Below are 16,008 nucleotides of genomic sequence, written 5' to 3'. Positions count from 1 at the left end.
CAGTAAACAAAACCAAGACTCTGCAATCACCCACTTCCATTCTAGTGGGGATAGGGATAAAGAGATGATATACAAGTAAATGTAGATCTAATGGTGACAAATGCTATGAAGAACTATACAGTAGGGTAAGAATAGAGTGACAGAGGAAGTGCTATTTTATTTTACACAGTGTGATCAGGGGTGGGTCTACCCCTCCTATTTACAGGGCCAGGGTCAGAAGTACAAATGGAGAAGTACTTATTGTATGTCTGCATATTTAAAAATTACAAACCAAGTTAAACTGGTATGTAAAATTCCTATCCTTTCATTGTGACAGTGTACCTTCATCATAATCTAGAAGGCCAAATTTAAGTTTAGAATTCCTGGACTCCCCCAAGATGTGCACTGGAATGGGGTGGCTTAGGTGGTAACTGGTCCCTGGCCCTCGACCTTCCTCCTACTCTTTGCACTCCAACTCTGTCCCATACTTCAACAGACCGCGTGCCCACACCTGTCATATTTGGGTCTGCACATCTGAGCTTCATCCACACCTCCTACAAATAGCTGTTTCTTGGCTCCTGAAGAGGGTGGGAAGGCCAATGCAATCTCTAGAAGCTGGCCCGGTGCTATAGGGACAGAGAATTCTAGGGCCTTGGGTACCCACAGTATGATCTAAGACGGGGTGAGGAGCAGGAGTTTTGGGTGGGCACATCCCCTTGGCCCATGGGCTTCTTGCTCTGTGGAAAGGGGTATGGTTAGAGGAGGGCCAGAGAGCTCAGAACCCAAGGTAGGGGCTTCTCTTGCCCCCAGTCTTAAGGCAGTTCTAATGAGGTAACATTTGAGCCAAATGAAGTATGAGAGGGAGTGTGTAGCAATCTAAGGTGAAGGCATTCCAGGCAGAGATCTGCACCTTAGGGCTTTTGCTCCTTTCCTGTATTCATAGTCTCTGTCCCCAAGGTCTTGAACTGCATGAAGAAATCATATGTTGACCGGTTGGGTGTTAGTACCTCCCCAAACTCCCACAGCAAATTTCAGATGCTGAGTGCTCCTCCCTGCCAGTCCAGGGAGCTTCCCTCTCTCCTAGCAGTCTTAGGGCCAGGCTTGGCCCAGGCTTATCAGGATAGAGTCCTAGTAGTCTTTTGATTCCTGGGCTTGGAAGTATTCCAGTGGCTGGCTGGGGTGCCAGTAAAAGTCAAGTGCCTTCAAGTGTCTCTATTGTTAAACAGTGCTGTAGTTATCTTCCCTAGAGGCCTGAGAATTAGGGAGACAATATTGGCTGAATGTGTGGAGCACCTGGGAAAGACATCCCAGACGAGTACACAAAGATTTGCTTGTTCACATATCCATTTCAGAGCATCAGAAGTGGAAAAGAATACAAACTATTTGAATGACGTAGAGAAAGTTTCTTGGCAATGGGGGTCAAGAAATTAAGACTGAGAGTTGCAATATCTCGGAACAGGGATTTTCAACTCTTTAAAGTCTTGGAAGCCTTTGATCAAACAGAATCTTGAAAGGAAGCTTGAACAGATAAAAGCAAGCTAAAGAGTATGACCTGGAGGGACACCCACTTTCTGGGGTCTGGGGGGCTTCTTGGGAGCCTCAGGGCTCTCCAGGCCACGATCTGAAAACCACTGGTCTGGAATTGAAAGCAGAAAACATAAGGATCACAACTTGCCCTGGTTGCCCTTCCAGAAGCTTCCTGGGATAAAAAGATGGCAAAGAAGGAAATCTACTCAGCAGTGGGATATGGAGGGGGAGGGGAAAGCTGAGGAAAACATTGAAAGTGGTGGGGGTGGGGTGGGGGTGGGGGACTTAGGAATTCCTACCCAGGTCCCCTACTCCCCTTCCTACATACAAGCTGTAGGAAGGTGAGGCAAGAGGAACCAGACGAGAGAGTACAATAATAGTGTTAGATAATACTTTGCACCTGCTGTTCTAAACACTTACAGATGTTACTCATTTAATTCTCACACCAACTCTATGAGGTTGATAGTCTTATTATCCCATTGCTACAGATGAGGAGACTGGCGTAGAAGGAGCCCTGTTGACTTTCCCACTTGTGAATCATTCATGTATTATGCATGAATAAAAGAGAGGGAATTTGGGAGTCGGTCAACCAAAAATAAGACAGATGGTCAGAGGAATGCAGCTTATACACAAATACAGATAATTATGGTGAGCAACAGGATTGTGTTTGGTAAAACATGTCACCCGGTAGCCAACCATTAGATGACTTTCCATTCACTCATTTGCACCGAGGAGGAGAGAGGGTGTGTGTAGCTGGAAGACAAGTGCCCAGCAGCAAAGAGATCTTGGGTTTGTCCCTTCAAAACTCGCCTCTTGATCTTACAGATGAACCTCCCCATAGCCGGGGTTGGTTAGAATACCGGTTCTGAAAGCCAGAAGAGAGGTACTGAGAGTCTGCGTCAGAGAGGTATGGCAGGAAAGAGAAAGCACATTTGAAGTGTTTGTTAACGGAAGCATTGTCTGCAGAGGTGTGTGCAGGGTAAAGGGGTGACAGCAAGAAGTCCTTTGAGCGCCCCTCCACTGGAGGAGAGAAGGTAAAGGAACTTGGTGATGGAACCTGTGAGAGCTGGAGTCAAGGAAGAGGGGCCACCCAACCAGAGCTGGAACTGCCAGATGCCGCCACTGCAGGGAAGTGGGGAGGAGAGCGGGGAGGCACCGGGAGAGTCTTACTTCTACCTCTCCCTTGGCTAGTCCTCCGCCAGCACCTCCCATTGGCCAAACCCAGTCAAAGCCAGAGGGGAGGGCGCCCTGCCTGTAGTCCATGGAAGTTGGCTTCCGAGACAAAAGGCAGGTTGGAAGAAGGTAGAGAGTAGAGAATACCCTTGTACAGAGTCCCTAAATGTGAGCCCTTCGAAGCCTTAGAGATGAGAATGGAAACACGAAAATCCCTGACTGTCCTTCTGCGAGTCTCTTGGGTAGGAGCAGAGGGCTGGAGATCCACCTGACCACTGGAGCGAGAGAAAGCCAGCAGAAGAGGGGGCTAAGCCGTCCCTTCCCAGCTTCCCTTCCAACATGTACGTCCCTTCCCCCTCACACTTAGTCCAGTTGCTATATTCTTATCTTAGAGGAGACAGAGGCCCAGAGAAGTCCAGAGACTTGGTCAAGGCCACACAGCAAGAATGGCTTCATAACCCTCCCAGGAACTTCCCAGGTGTAATCTGAAACTGGACCCTGTCCTCGGAGGGCAGGGAGGGACAGAAGGGAGAAGCAGGCCACTCCAGCTTGGCAGGTGGCAGTTTTAATAAACCGAGGGAACTTCTGTATGAGGCTTGTCTTGGGCAGCAGTACGACTGATGGATTCCTGCACTCGCCTGCCAAATTTTAAAAGAACATAAAGAGGCCTTGAAAAGGATTCAGTCACATAAACCGTGTAAGTGTTCTTAACACCACATCACTATCTCCAGGCTCCGTCCTTGGAGCAGGCTCTAGGAGCCTCTAGGAGAGGCAAGCAGAACCCACATTCCAAGGACAGAGGAAGGGCTGAGGAGCCTCCAAGTGCTCGGGTCCAGCTCACAGGTCAATTAGCAGTCTCGTCTTTTTGATGACCTTCCCCAACAGCAAGGCAATGGTAGAGTCCATTTTTGTCAGGCTTTCCAACATGACGGTTGAAGTATTGAGAAGGGGGTGTGTGTGAATGGAATATCCGGGGCAGAACCCCATGTTCATGTACAGCTTCCCTCATCCTAGGTCATGGGATGGCAATTCAATGGGAATAGCCCCACCCCCACCTCAACACACAGAAGGACAAACTATTTATTTATTTTAAAGATTTTATTTATTTGACAGAGAGAGATACAGCGAGAGAGGGAACACAAGCAGGGGGAGTGGGAGAGGGAGAAGCAGGCTTCCCTCGGAGCAGGGAGCCCGATGTGGGACTGGATCCCAGGCCCCTGGGACCATGACCTGAGCAGAAGGCAGATGCTCAATGACTGAGCCACCCAGGTGCCCCAGAAGGACAAACTATTTAAAGTGGAATGAAGATGAAAGGCTATAAACTCGAGGCCTTGTTGTTTAGGCTCTCTGGCTCATATCAGGAGTGAAAGCTTCTGGGAACCTGCAAGTCATCAAATGAGGCCTGAGGTCAAAAGCAAGAAGACCACATCACTGAGTGCTGGGCAGAGGCTGCCCAGTGCTCCCCGTAGAAGGCTTCTGGGGACTTTGCCAACTTAGTGATCCTGTGCGATTTATTTGAGAGACCTTTAGGTTTCTGGAGTAGGGGTCTTAATTTAAAATATTTTCTGCCACGGTGTAAGGGTGTGTCCTGTAGTTCCTGTATCGCAGATAAATACACATAACTATAAAGTGTAACACTAGGCCTGAGAAGGGACGGAATTCATAAACTTCTTGGTTTATGACAAAAAGCCTTCTCAGAATTTGCCTGAAGAGAAGACCAATACAATGATATCGTACATGTTGGAAGTTGCACATTGCATGTGCGTGTGGAGGGAGGGGTCAGAAGAGAGCAGTCACCTGGGGCTAGCATGGGGAAACCCTCCTTCTACCTCAAAGCTACTGGTCTGGGAACTCTTTAGGAAGACACTGGAGTGTGGCAGTTGAGTGCTTGATCTCTGGAATTAAGGTCCTTGGGTTTCAGTCCTTGGCCACTACCTCTACTTGGCTGAGCTTCAGTTTCCTCATCTGTAAAATGGGCACAGAGACCACTTGAGGTGCAGAGTTCTTGTCTATGAATGCTGTGGTGATTGTCTAATTTGGCTGCAGTTCCACTTGTCCTCAGACTAGTTTCACCAGTCCAAGGGTTAAAAATGTCTTTTTTTTTTTAATCTTTTTTTTAAAAAAAGGATTTTATCCATCTATCTGAGAGAGAGAGCGAGCACAAGCAGGAGGAGTGGCAGGCAGAGGGAGGGGAGAAGCAGGCTACCCGCTGAGCAGGGAGCCTGATGTGGGGCTTGATCCCGGGACCCTGGGATCATGACCGGAGCCGAAGGCAGCCGTTTAACCGACTGAGCCACCCAGGCGCCCAGGTTAAAAATTTCTATGTTGAGATTCTTTTCTGATTTCTTAAGTGTTTCTTAAAAAAAATGAAATGATTGAGGGATGAATAGATAAGCACAGAGTATATTTAGGGCAGCAAAACTACTCTGTGTGATCCCGTAATGGTGAATCCAGGTCATTGTAGAGTTTTCAAGAAGCGTAGAATGCCCAACACCAAGGGTGAACGATGTAAAGTCTATGTAAACTATAGACTTCAGGCAATAATGATGTGCCAAAGGAGGGTCATAGATTATAACAAATGTACCACTTTGCAGCAGGATGTTGATGGTGGGAGAAGTATGTGTAGTGACAGCGAGGTGTGTGAGAATTCTCTGTACTTTCTGCTCAGTTTTGCTGGGAGCCTAAAACTGCTCTAAAAGATATATTCTATTAAAAAAAGATACAATCTATTTTTTAAAAATGAATGATGATGATAGAGGATGAATAAAATGAAAAGTTGGCACCCTATTTTGGTCCCCAAAATAGTTTGGAAATTTTGATGGCCCATAAAAAACAGGAAAAGAGTTTGAGTGGTTGGTTGACTTGCAGTCGAATGTGTGAAGGTCAGGCCACACTTAGGTGTAGAGGCCCGGTCTTGGCATCAGAGTGAGGGCATTTCCGGGGCCAGTTGCCCACTGCAGAAAGACATTGTCCCCAGTCTGGAATCTGGAGCTTGGAGCAAGAAGTTCTGGTGAGCTGTCTAGAAGGCATACGGTGCACGGATCTCAGCAGAAAGCTAACGGTAATCACCCCCCAGTTTGGGATAATCAAGTGCTTACGAGCAGCACGCTGCTCAGCAAAGGGGATTGGGGAGGGGGTTGAGGGTCTGTGTTAATGAGTAATACCACTGTGTCCCCTCTCCAGTAAGGAACAAGCACAAGAAACAAATAGAGATGCCAACTCCTCTGCTTTCTTACAGATCAAGCTGATTGCAGAATGAGGCTTAGAGGTGCCTCCCTGAAGTGTTCCTTACACTTCTCCCTGTAATTAAACATGTCTCTTGACTACAGGCCCTCTCTACAGGGGCTGAGCGTGGCCAGCAAGCTGACCTCCCCCTCCCGCAGGCTGGCAGATCTGAGGAGACTCAGCCTCTACACCCAAGAGACCTCCATCTTGGCGGGGGGGGCGGATTTCTGTGTCACAGGTTTGGTGTGGACAGTAGGCCCCCCTCTGCCTCTGTCCACAGTTTTCCTTTCCATGGTTTCAGTTACCTGCTGTCAAGAGGAACCAGAAGCAGATGATCTTTCTGCTGACTGAAGAAGGCTTACGTCATTCCCTCGCTTCATCCGTCACACAGGCATTCTCTCATCTCAAGAAGAAGGGTGAGGACAGTACAATAAGAGACTCCATGTACATAATTTTTATTACAGTGTGGTGTTATCGTTATTCTATTTTAATATTAGTTATTGTTGTTAATCTCCTACTGTGCCTAATTTCTCATTAACCTTTATCATAGGTGTGTACGTACAGGAAAAACATCACATATATAGGGTTCAATACTATCCATGGTTTCAGGCATCCCCTGAGGGTCTTGGAACAAACCCCCTGCAGATACGGGGGGATTACAGTGTTCAGTATTGGAAGTTGCTGATCTTTTCTCAAAGTGGTTGTGTCATTTCATATTCCCACCAGCAATGTATGAGAGTCCAGCATGCACTGTATCCTTGCGAAGATTCGGTGGTGTCCATCTTTTTTTAATGTTAGCTATTCTGGTAGGTGGTAGTGACATCTCATTTTGGTTTTAATTTGCATTTCCTTGGTAACTAATGATTGGACATCTTTTCATGGCTCTTAAATCTTTTTCTGTATATGAAGTATCAAAATTTGGGGTACCTTTTTATTTTTACTTTTCAAAGATTTTATTTAGAGAGAGAGTACAAGCAGGGGGGAGGGAGCGGGAGAGAGAGAATTCAAGCCAACTCCACACTGAACGTGGAGCCTGATGCAGGGCTCAGTCCCACAACCCTGAGATCATGACCTGACTTGAAATCAGGAGTCAGACGCTCAATCAACTGAGCCACCTAGGTGCCCCTTTGTGTACCTTTTTGAAAGATTTGGTTGACTTATTACTGAGTTGTAAGAGTTCTGCACATATATATGTGCATATTTGCTAGATGCAAATCCTTGTCAGATATATACTTTGCAAACGTTTTCTATCAGCTAATAGCTTGCCTGTTCATTTTCTTAATGGTGTCTCTTGCAGAGTGGAAGGGCGCCTGGGTGGCTCAGTTGGTTGGGTGACTACCTTCGGCTCAGGTCATGATCCTGGAGGCCCGGGAACGAGTCCCGCATCAGGCTCCCCACTCAGCAGGGAGTCTGCTTCTCCCTCTGACCCTGCCCTGTCTCATGCTCTCTCTCTGTCTCATTCTCTCTCTCAAATAAATAAATTAAATCTTAAAAAAAAAAAAAGTTTTTTATTTTCATGAAGTCTAATTTATCCATTTTTTTTTAAGGTTTGTATTTTTTGTGTCTTAAGAAATTTTTGCCTACCCCAGGGTCACAAAGATTTTCTTATATGTTTTCTTCTAGAAGTATTATAGTTTCAACTTTTACATTTGTTTACATATGTTTAACTTTTCAAGGAATCGCTATAGTAATTCTTTAATTAGCAGACATCCTCTGATTTTGTTTCTCTTTTTTAAAATTGTTTTGGCTATTCTAGTTCTTTACGTTTCTATGTGAATTTTAGAATCAGCTAATGAATTCTAAAATTAAAAAAAAAGCCTGCTGGGATTTTGATTGGGATTGCATTGCATCTATAAATCAGATTTGGTTTGCCACGTTTTAATTTTTTTTAATTAGCTAATGTTTTAAACCATGCTCTCTATGTGTGGTCAGACTCAGCTAGCAAGCAGGGCTCCCAGGCTGGATTGCTAAAATCTTTTGCCACATCTTCAGGGTGAGAATGAAGCAATTCTCAGTATAGCTCACGCAGTCGAATGGGTCTGCAGGCCCTGTGGCGAGCTAGCTGAAGACTTGTGCTCTGCAATCATGTCTGTTTTGTACATTTATTGCTTCCTATTATTTATTTGCTTGCTGTCACCTCTCAGAATTGTAGTCAAGTCTTTGACGATTCCAGCCTATCTTAGCAGTGCTGTGAGCTGAAGCCCGAGCTGTGAGCTTCTAACCACTGTGCTAGGGGTAGCAGATATAAAGGAAGCAAGAGAATTTCAAAAGCATGTCCAAACTCAGAGGAACAGGATCTGACACCCTTGGCCTGCTGCAGGGGCTGCCTGAGACTCGGATTTGTCTGAATAAAGAACACCTTCAGAAGACTCTTGGTTACATTCCGTGAAATCCTAAACTAAACTGGCTAAAGCAGGAAAGGGGAATCAATGGCCTCGAGGAACCAAGTCAAGGGTAGGGCAAAGGCATATCTGACCTCAGAGACACCTGGGCTCCCTCTGTCTCTCTGCACTTCTAGTCTCCACATTGGCTTTATTCTCGCAGCCTGGCTGCTTCCAAAAGTCTAGAACTGTAGTCCTATGCTTTCGTCTTTGAGGTCAGAGGGAAAAGACAGGACTTGTCTCCTGACCCTAGTTTAAAACGTACTGGGGAAAAATTCTGGCCAGGTCTGGGTTATGTGTTCATTCCCAGATCACTCACAATGAACAGGGAGATGGTGTATCACCACTGGTTCATCCCAGGCAACTTATCCATTCCTCTAGGTAGCGGGGTGAGCACAGGAATTGGCAGCCCCAACCAGGACTACATGTCCGGAGTAAGAAAGGAGCAGTTCCCCTCCCTCCACCGCCCCAAAAGAATTACTGTTATCTGGGAAAGAGGTCGGATGGGGCTGTGCAGACCAAAGCAGATGAGGACCACCACTAGGAGGCATAAGTGTAAGGATCAGATGGGAGAATGTGAGAGTCTAGCACAGTGCCTGGGACAGTAGGGCACAACTAAGAGTTGTTTTAAAAAATAGTAGGGAAGGCTGAGGTCTGATACATCTGGGGGTCACATTACCTATGTCAAGATGTATCATGAATATACTAGAGATTTTCAGGTATCCGGATAAACTTGACTCAAGCCATTTGGGTGCAAAAATGGGACGAAACATACATAAAGAAGAAAGAATACCTTGCAAGAACTTGCCTAGCCCACAGCAGCTCTCAGTGCTTGCTGCATCAATTGCCCAAATGAAATATGGAGTGTTATGTTCTCAGGTGACCATATCAGAATCCAGATGTTGCATTCTTATTTTATGATGGCCTTGCTATCAGCTAACATCCTGAAAGATTTCTTGAGGCTTCACCCTCCTTCTTTATGGAAACCACTTGCTCCATGCTCTTGCCCGTGCGTGGTTCAGCCACACCCCTTCAGCCCTGGGTTCCACCCTCCTGCCCAGCTCCTTGAGAGGATGCTCCTGTTGGATGGATGGGCTTTCTAGATGGGCTATGTCTGGGCACAGAGCCATTACATCTCTCTGAGTGCCAAGCTCTGCAGTTCAGTGGTTAGCCTTGTCTCATAGGCAGCTGGGCACCATAACCTCTGGTCTAAAATGGAAGTTTGGAGGCGCCTGTGTGGCTCAGTTGGTTAAGCGTCTGACTCTTGATCTCAGCTCAGGTCTTGATCTCAGGTTTATGAGTTCAAGCCCCACGTTGGGCTCCATGCTGGGTGTGGAGCCTACTTAAAAAAAATATTAAAACATAAAAAATAAGGGCCGCCTGGGTGGCTCAGGTGGCTTAGAGCGCGGGCCTTCAGCTCAGGTCATGATCTCGTGGTCCTGGGATTGAGTCCCACATTGGACTCCTTGCTCAGTGGGGAGTCTGCTTCTCCCTCTCCTTCTTCCTTCCTCTGCTCATGCTCTCTCTCTCTCAAATAAATAAATAAAATATTTTAAAAATCAAGTAAAATGGAAGTTTGAATGTGTTATCTGCTACTGTATTTTCATAAAAACATAAAATGCCCCATCAGCCACTTTGTGGGCCTGAATTTTCCCAACTGACCTTCCTGGTCTTCTCTTCCCAACTTTGCCTTGCCATCTGGAACAAAAGTTACCCACCTTCCTGTCCTTTCTGGTGACATATTAATCTAGTCCTAAAAAGTAATCACACTTGTGGTTGTCTACTTCACCCATTTACTGGTGGTGTGAGATGAGATGAGATCTCTCTTCTCCTCTCTTGTCTTTGCATATTCTGGTCAACACTCAGATGTGGGCAAGAAGAAAGATAATCATTACCATTACAGCAGCTGTGAATCCTTGAGCATCTACTGTATATCCAGCATGGTGCTAGGTACTGGGGATATGGTGATGAACAGAGATGGACGTACTGAGCAGCTAATGAAGATGAAGCTTCAGGCTCCTCACTTGCCCAGCCCTTGTGAGCGCTGGGAAATGTGGGATGTTTGAAGTAGCCAGAGGAAGCCTGGTTACCACCAGGAAGCATTTCTATGTAAGTATGTCTACTAAATTGTCTAAGTGAGCTCCTCAGAACATCTCCTAAGCTCTAGGAGTTCGTGGCAATTCCAATGCTCCCTCTAAGTGAGTATTTATTTATAGTTAATTTGAGCTTTATAATTATATATTTATTTTCTTAAAGAGGGTCTCCCTCCCCAGACGATAAAAATCTTCCGTCCCCTCAAAACCTGAATCTGCCCCTGGTGGTGAGCACAAGACATGGCCCTTGCTCTCAAGTTTACAGTTTAGAGGAAGAGATGCAGATCAAAGAATTGCACCAATAAATCTATAATTTTAAAGCGTGAAAAGGTCATGAAGGAGAGCTATGGAGTATCCCGAATAAAATAATACAGGTGTCAGAGAAGCTTCCCTGAGCTGAGAGCTAAGGGGCGAGTAGAGAATGAGGCAGGGGAGGGGATTCCTAATGCCGCCGCCGCTCTGTCACTGACCAGAGCTCCGTGCCTGCAGCCCAGATCTGAAGCAGGGGTCCTGGACAGAGGCCAAGAGGCAGCTGCAGAGTCCTTCCCAGACCCTCTCCTCTGGACCCTTTCCCAGAGCTATTGTCTATTATTAATAGACAATTAAATAGACAATTGAATAGACAAAAAATTAAATGTCTATTCAGGTCCTCTGTCCATTTTTTAACTGGGTTGTTTTGTTTGTTTGTTTGTTTTGCATGTTGAGTTGTGTAAGTTCTTTATATATTTTGGATATTAGTCCCTTATAGGATATATCATCTGCAAATATCTTCTCCCATTCAGTAGGTTGTCTTATTGTTTGTTGATGGTTTCCTTCGCTGTGCAAAAACTTTTTATTTTGGTGTAGTCCCAATAATTTTGCTTTGTTTCCCTTGTCTGAGAAGACATATCTAGAAAAATGACTCTATGGCTGATGTCAAGGAAATTGCTGCCTATGTTTTTTTCTAGGAGTTTTACGGTTTTAGGTCTCAAATTTAGGTTTTTACTCATTTTATTTTTGTGTATGGTATAAGAAAGTTGTCCAGTTTCATTCTTTTGCATGTAGCTGTCCAATTTTCCCAACACCATTTGTTGAAGAGACTGTCTTTTCCCTATTGTATATTCTTGCCTCTTTTGTCATAGATTAATTGACCATATAGGCATGGGTTTATTTTTGGCCTCTCTATCCTATTCTGTTGATCTATGTGTCTGTTTTTGTGCCAGTACCACACTGTTTTGATGACTACAGTTTTGTAGTATATCTTGCAATCTGGGATTAGGATACCTCCAGCTTTGTTTTTTCTCAAGATTGCTTTGGCTATTTGGTGTCTTTTGTGGTTCCATACAAATTTTAGGATTATTTGTTCTCATTCTGTGAAAAATGTTGGTATTTTGATAGAGATTGCATTGAATCTGTAGATTGCTTTGGGTAATATGGACATTTTAACAATATTGGTTCTTTAGACCATGAGCATGGACTATCTTTCCATTTGTTTGTGTCATCTTCAGTTTTTTCATCAATATTTTATAGTTCTGGGGGTACAGGTCTTTCATCTTCCTTTTATTTTTTACATTACAAAATATCCCTTTTTATCTTAGTAACACTCTTTAACCTTGAATTTGATTTTATCTGTATATCTTTAATATACTCTCTATAGTTTTCTCTTGCTTACTGTTTACATAGTATATCTTTTCCTGTTCATTTATGTTCAAGTTATTTGTGCCCTCATATTTGAAGTGAGTTTCTTGAGACAGCATAGAGTTGGGTCTTGCTTTTTATTCATTCATTCTCACAATATCTGCCTTTTAATTGGAGTGTTTAGCCCTCATTAACATATTGAGATGGTTGGATTTATATTTATCATTTTGTTATTTATTTTCTGTTTTTCCTCCCTTTTTTCCTTTGAAAGAGAGAGGAATACACAAGGGAGAAACTTTCCTTTCTTGCCTTCTTTTGGACTATTTAAATGTCTTCTAGACTTCTATTTAATTTTTTAAAAGATTTTATTTGTTTGTTTGTTTGTTTAGAGAGCATGAGCAGGGGGAGGGGCAGGAGAAGGAGAGAGAGAATCTCAAGCAGACTCGCGCTGAGCCCTACATGGGGCTCCATCTTACCACCCTGAGATCATGACCTGAGCCAAAATCAAGAGTCGGATGCTTAATGGACTAAGCCACCCAGGCGCCCCTAGACTTCTATTTCAATTTACCTATTGGCTTTTTAGTTCTATCTCTCGAGTTTCTGGTGGTTGCTTTAGGGCACTGGTTGTTAATGTTAACCGGGGAACAGTTGGCAGTGTTTGGAAACAGTTTTGGTTGTCACTGGGGAGAGTGGTGCCACTGGCAGTTAGTGGGTTGAAGCCAAGGATGCTACTCAACATCCTCCAGTGCTCAAGACATCCCCTGCCAACACACACACACACATGCACGCACGCACGCACAGTGAAGAATGATCTGACTGAAAAGGTCCATACTGCCACTATTGAGAGACACTGACTTTTCACAGTCGACTTTGAATTAATATTGTACCACTTCATTTAAATGCAGAAACTTTGGCCCTGTATAAAGCCTTTTGCCATCCTACTGCCAGGGGTGGACAAACCTGTGGTGAGTGAGCCAGATCCAGCCTGCTGCCTATTTTTGTACCTAGAGTTTTATTGGAGCCTAGCCAGGCACCTTGCCTTGTGTTTGTGGCTGCTCTCTCACTACAGGGCAGAGTTGGGCACCTGTGACGGAGACCCTGTGGCCCTCAAAGCCACAGCATTTACCCTCTTACCCTTTCCTGGAAAAGGGTGCTGTCTCATGCTTTATATTATATTGTCATGTATATTAATTATATCGACCTATGTTATAAAACCCACAAGAAAATATTTATTTGCTTCAGAGTCATACATATTTTAAAGGAATTAAGAAGAAAAATAAACTTTTCTGTCGAGATGGTTCCATTTCCGAAGCTCTTCATTCCTTCTTGAAGATCTGAATGTCAATCTGGTAATGTTTTCCTTTAGCATCAAGAATTTCATCATTTCTTGGACTGGAGCTCTGTTGTCAATGAGTTTTCTTAATTTTATTTTATCTGAAATTGTCTTTGGCTTCATTCTTGAATATTTTCACTAGCTCTAGAATTACACTTTTTTTTCCCCTTTTCAGCACTTTAAAGATGTTTCCGTGGCTTCTGGTAACAGTCATTCATGTCACTGTTCCTCTGTATGTAGCATGTTGTTTTTGTGTGACTGCTTTCTCTTTCTCTTTGCTTTTCAACGGTTTGATGCCTAGGCATAGTTCTCTTCAAGATATTTACCCTGCCTCAGGTTCACTGAGCTTCTTCAATCTATAAATTTATGTCTTTCACCATATTTGGAAAGGGTTCAGCCACTATTTCTTCAAATATTTTTGTTCCATTTTCTCATTCTTCTTCTGTGACTCCAGTTATAAGTATGTTAGACATGTGCTGCACGAATTCCATAGGTGTCTGAAAGTCTTTTCTGATTTTTTTAAAAAGATTTATTTATTTATTTGATAGAGAGAGACACAGCGAGAGAGGGAACACAAGCAGGGGGAGTGGGAGAGGGAGAGGCAGGCTTCCCACAAGCAGGGAGCTGGATACGGGGCTCAATCCCAGGACCTGGAATCATGACCTGAGCTGAAGGCAGACGCTTAACAACTGAGCCACCCAGGCGCCCCCTTTTCTGATTAAAAAAAAATTTTTTTTTGCTTTCCCTCTCTGTTAATTTCTGTTGGTCTAGCTTTGAGTTCGCTGAATTTTTTTTGAGTCATGTCTATTGTGAAGCCCATTATATAATTTTTTTTTATTTTGGATATTGTAATTTTTAGTTTATTTCATAGCTTGCAATTTTTTGTTCTAGAATTGCCATTTAGTTATGTTTTATGATTTCTGTTTTTCCCTGAGATTCCCTACCCTTCTATTCATTGCAGGCATATTTTCCCTTACATCATTGAACATAGACATATAGCTGCTTCCAAGTCTTGTTTCCTGATTCCAGCATCTGAATCATTTGTGGTTGTTTTCTACTGAGAATGGGCCACATTTCCTTGTCTCTTCATGTGTCAAATAATTTTGGATTACCTGCTGGACATTGTGAATATTATGCTTTAGAGACTCTGGATTCCTCGGAGGAATACGAAGAGTTGATTTTTGGATTTGATTTGTTTGGGTTTTAGCAAGCAATTCACTTGGCTAGACACAAACTACAAACACTTTCCTTGGGAATTAGCTCAAAATCAGTTTACTTCTTTTTCTACCATTTGAATGTTTCTGTGAGTTTTGAAGGGGTTCCTTTCCATCTTCATTCCCCTGAAAATTTTCTTTTGTCTACTGTGTCCTACTTTGGTGAAAAAAAAAGGTGGGGGGGACTGGCAGGAGGAGTAGAGAACGTGGTTGCAGAAAAGAACATAGTGCCCTGTTGTTCCCGGATCTTCTGTCTTAGGCGACCAGGACCGAATGTTGACCTTAGCATAGCTTCCGTGCCAGAGCATACCCGTTTCCCATAGATCTCTGATTGCCAGGGGTTAGTCACAAAACCACCTCTGAGAGGCTGAGAGGCTCTCAGCCACCCAGAGGTGTGCCTTCCCCCCACCGCCCCTGCAGAGAGGGTCAGAACAGACACATGACCCCTGGTATGCAAGCACTCTGTAAATGCCCCGGGTACTTTCCCTCCTCTTCCCTTTCCTGGAAGCGTGCAGGTTTGTTGGATCCAGGAAGGCGGTGTTACATGGTGGGGAAAAAACATGAGCTTGGTGTCAAATAGACCTGATTTGGACTCACAGTTCCTCAGCTGACCTGTGTCTGACCTTGGACGATGTCCTCTTGCTCTCTGATCCCTGCTTTCCGCTGGGAGAATGTTCTCTCTCTTTCATCACAGTGAGGCGTATTTAATTTTTTACAAAGTAGCCCTTCTCCAAACCACCTCCACAACAAGTCCTAACCCAGCAGAGAGCTCTCCCAGGGAACCGAAGTTAGCGTGCTTCCTGCCGCTCTGGGGTGATCCTGGAGAGCAGACATTCAGCAAGCGGGAGGGCAGGATGGGCCAGATGATAGCTGCAGACGTTAGGGCTGGAGGAACTCCCCATGGAGAGCAAGCCCCGACCCAGATTATTACTCTCTTTGTTCCAGGTACCAGGAGAGCAAACTCAAGCCTGAGTTTTTCTCAGGACTGGGTGGAGGTGGAAGGAATTGCCCACGCCTCGGAAGGGAGTGGTCTCAGGCTGCCGAGCCCTCCCCTGCATGCATCTCCAGCCTTCGAGGGATCTCCACGGTGCCTCGGTGCTATAGGACAGACCCCACCCATCCAGAAATACAGTGCTCGGCAGGCCATGGAGCACTTCGGCAGATGCTCTTTCCTTGGCAGGAAGTAGGGGGGCCACGCCTGATTAAAATGCAGAAGCTAAAGAAACTGGAGGCTCCAGCCAACTAAGAAAGTTGTGTAGGGTTATAGGTCTAGGACAGAACATACCCTGGGGCCCAACCTGGACCCGACAGACCCCTCACAGTCTCAGCGTCAGGGGCAGAAGAGAGACAGCGAAGGCCAGTTCCTTCCTGGAGCAACACCGCTCGCCTTCTGGCATCAGGGGGCTTCCCACATTCCAAGAAAAACCATTCTGTGTCTTTTTCTGTCTCCTTAAACCTCCGACACA

The sequence above is a fragment of the Mirounga leonina genome, unplaced genomic scaffold (assembly GCF_011800145.1).
Source record: "Mirounga leonina isolate KUSES-001 unplaced genomic scaffold, KU_Mleo_1.0 Mir_154, whole genome shotgun sequence".
NCBI classification, from domain to species: Eukaryota; Metazoa; Chordata; class Mammalia; order Carnivora; family Phocidae; genus Mirounga; species Mirounga leonina.
The sequence above is the reverse complement of the archived record's forward strand: the minus strand, read 5'-3'. Positions refer to the sequence as shown.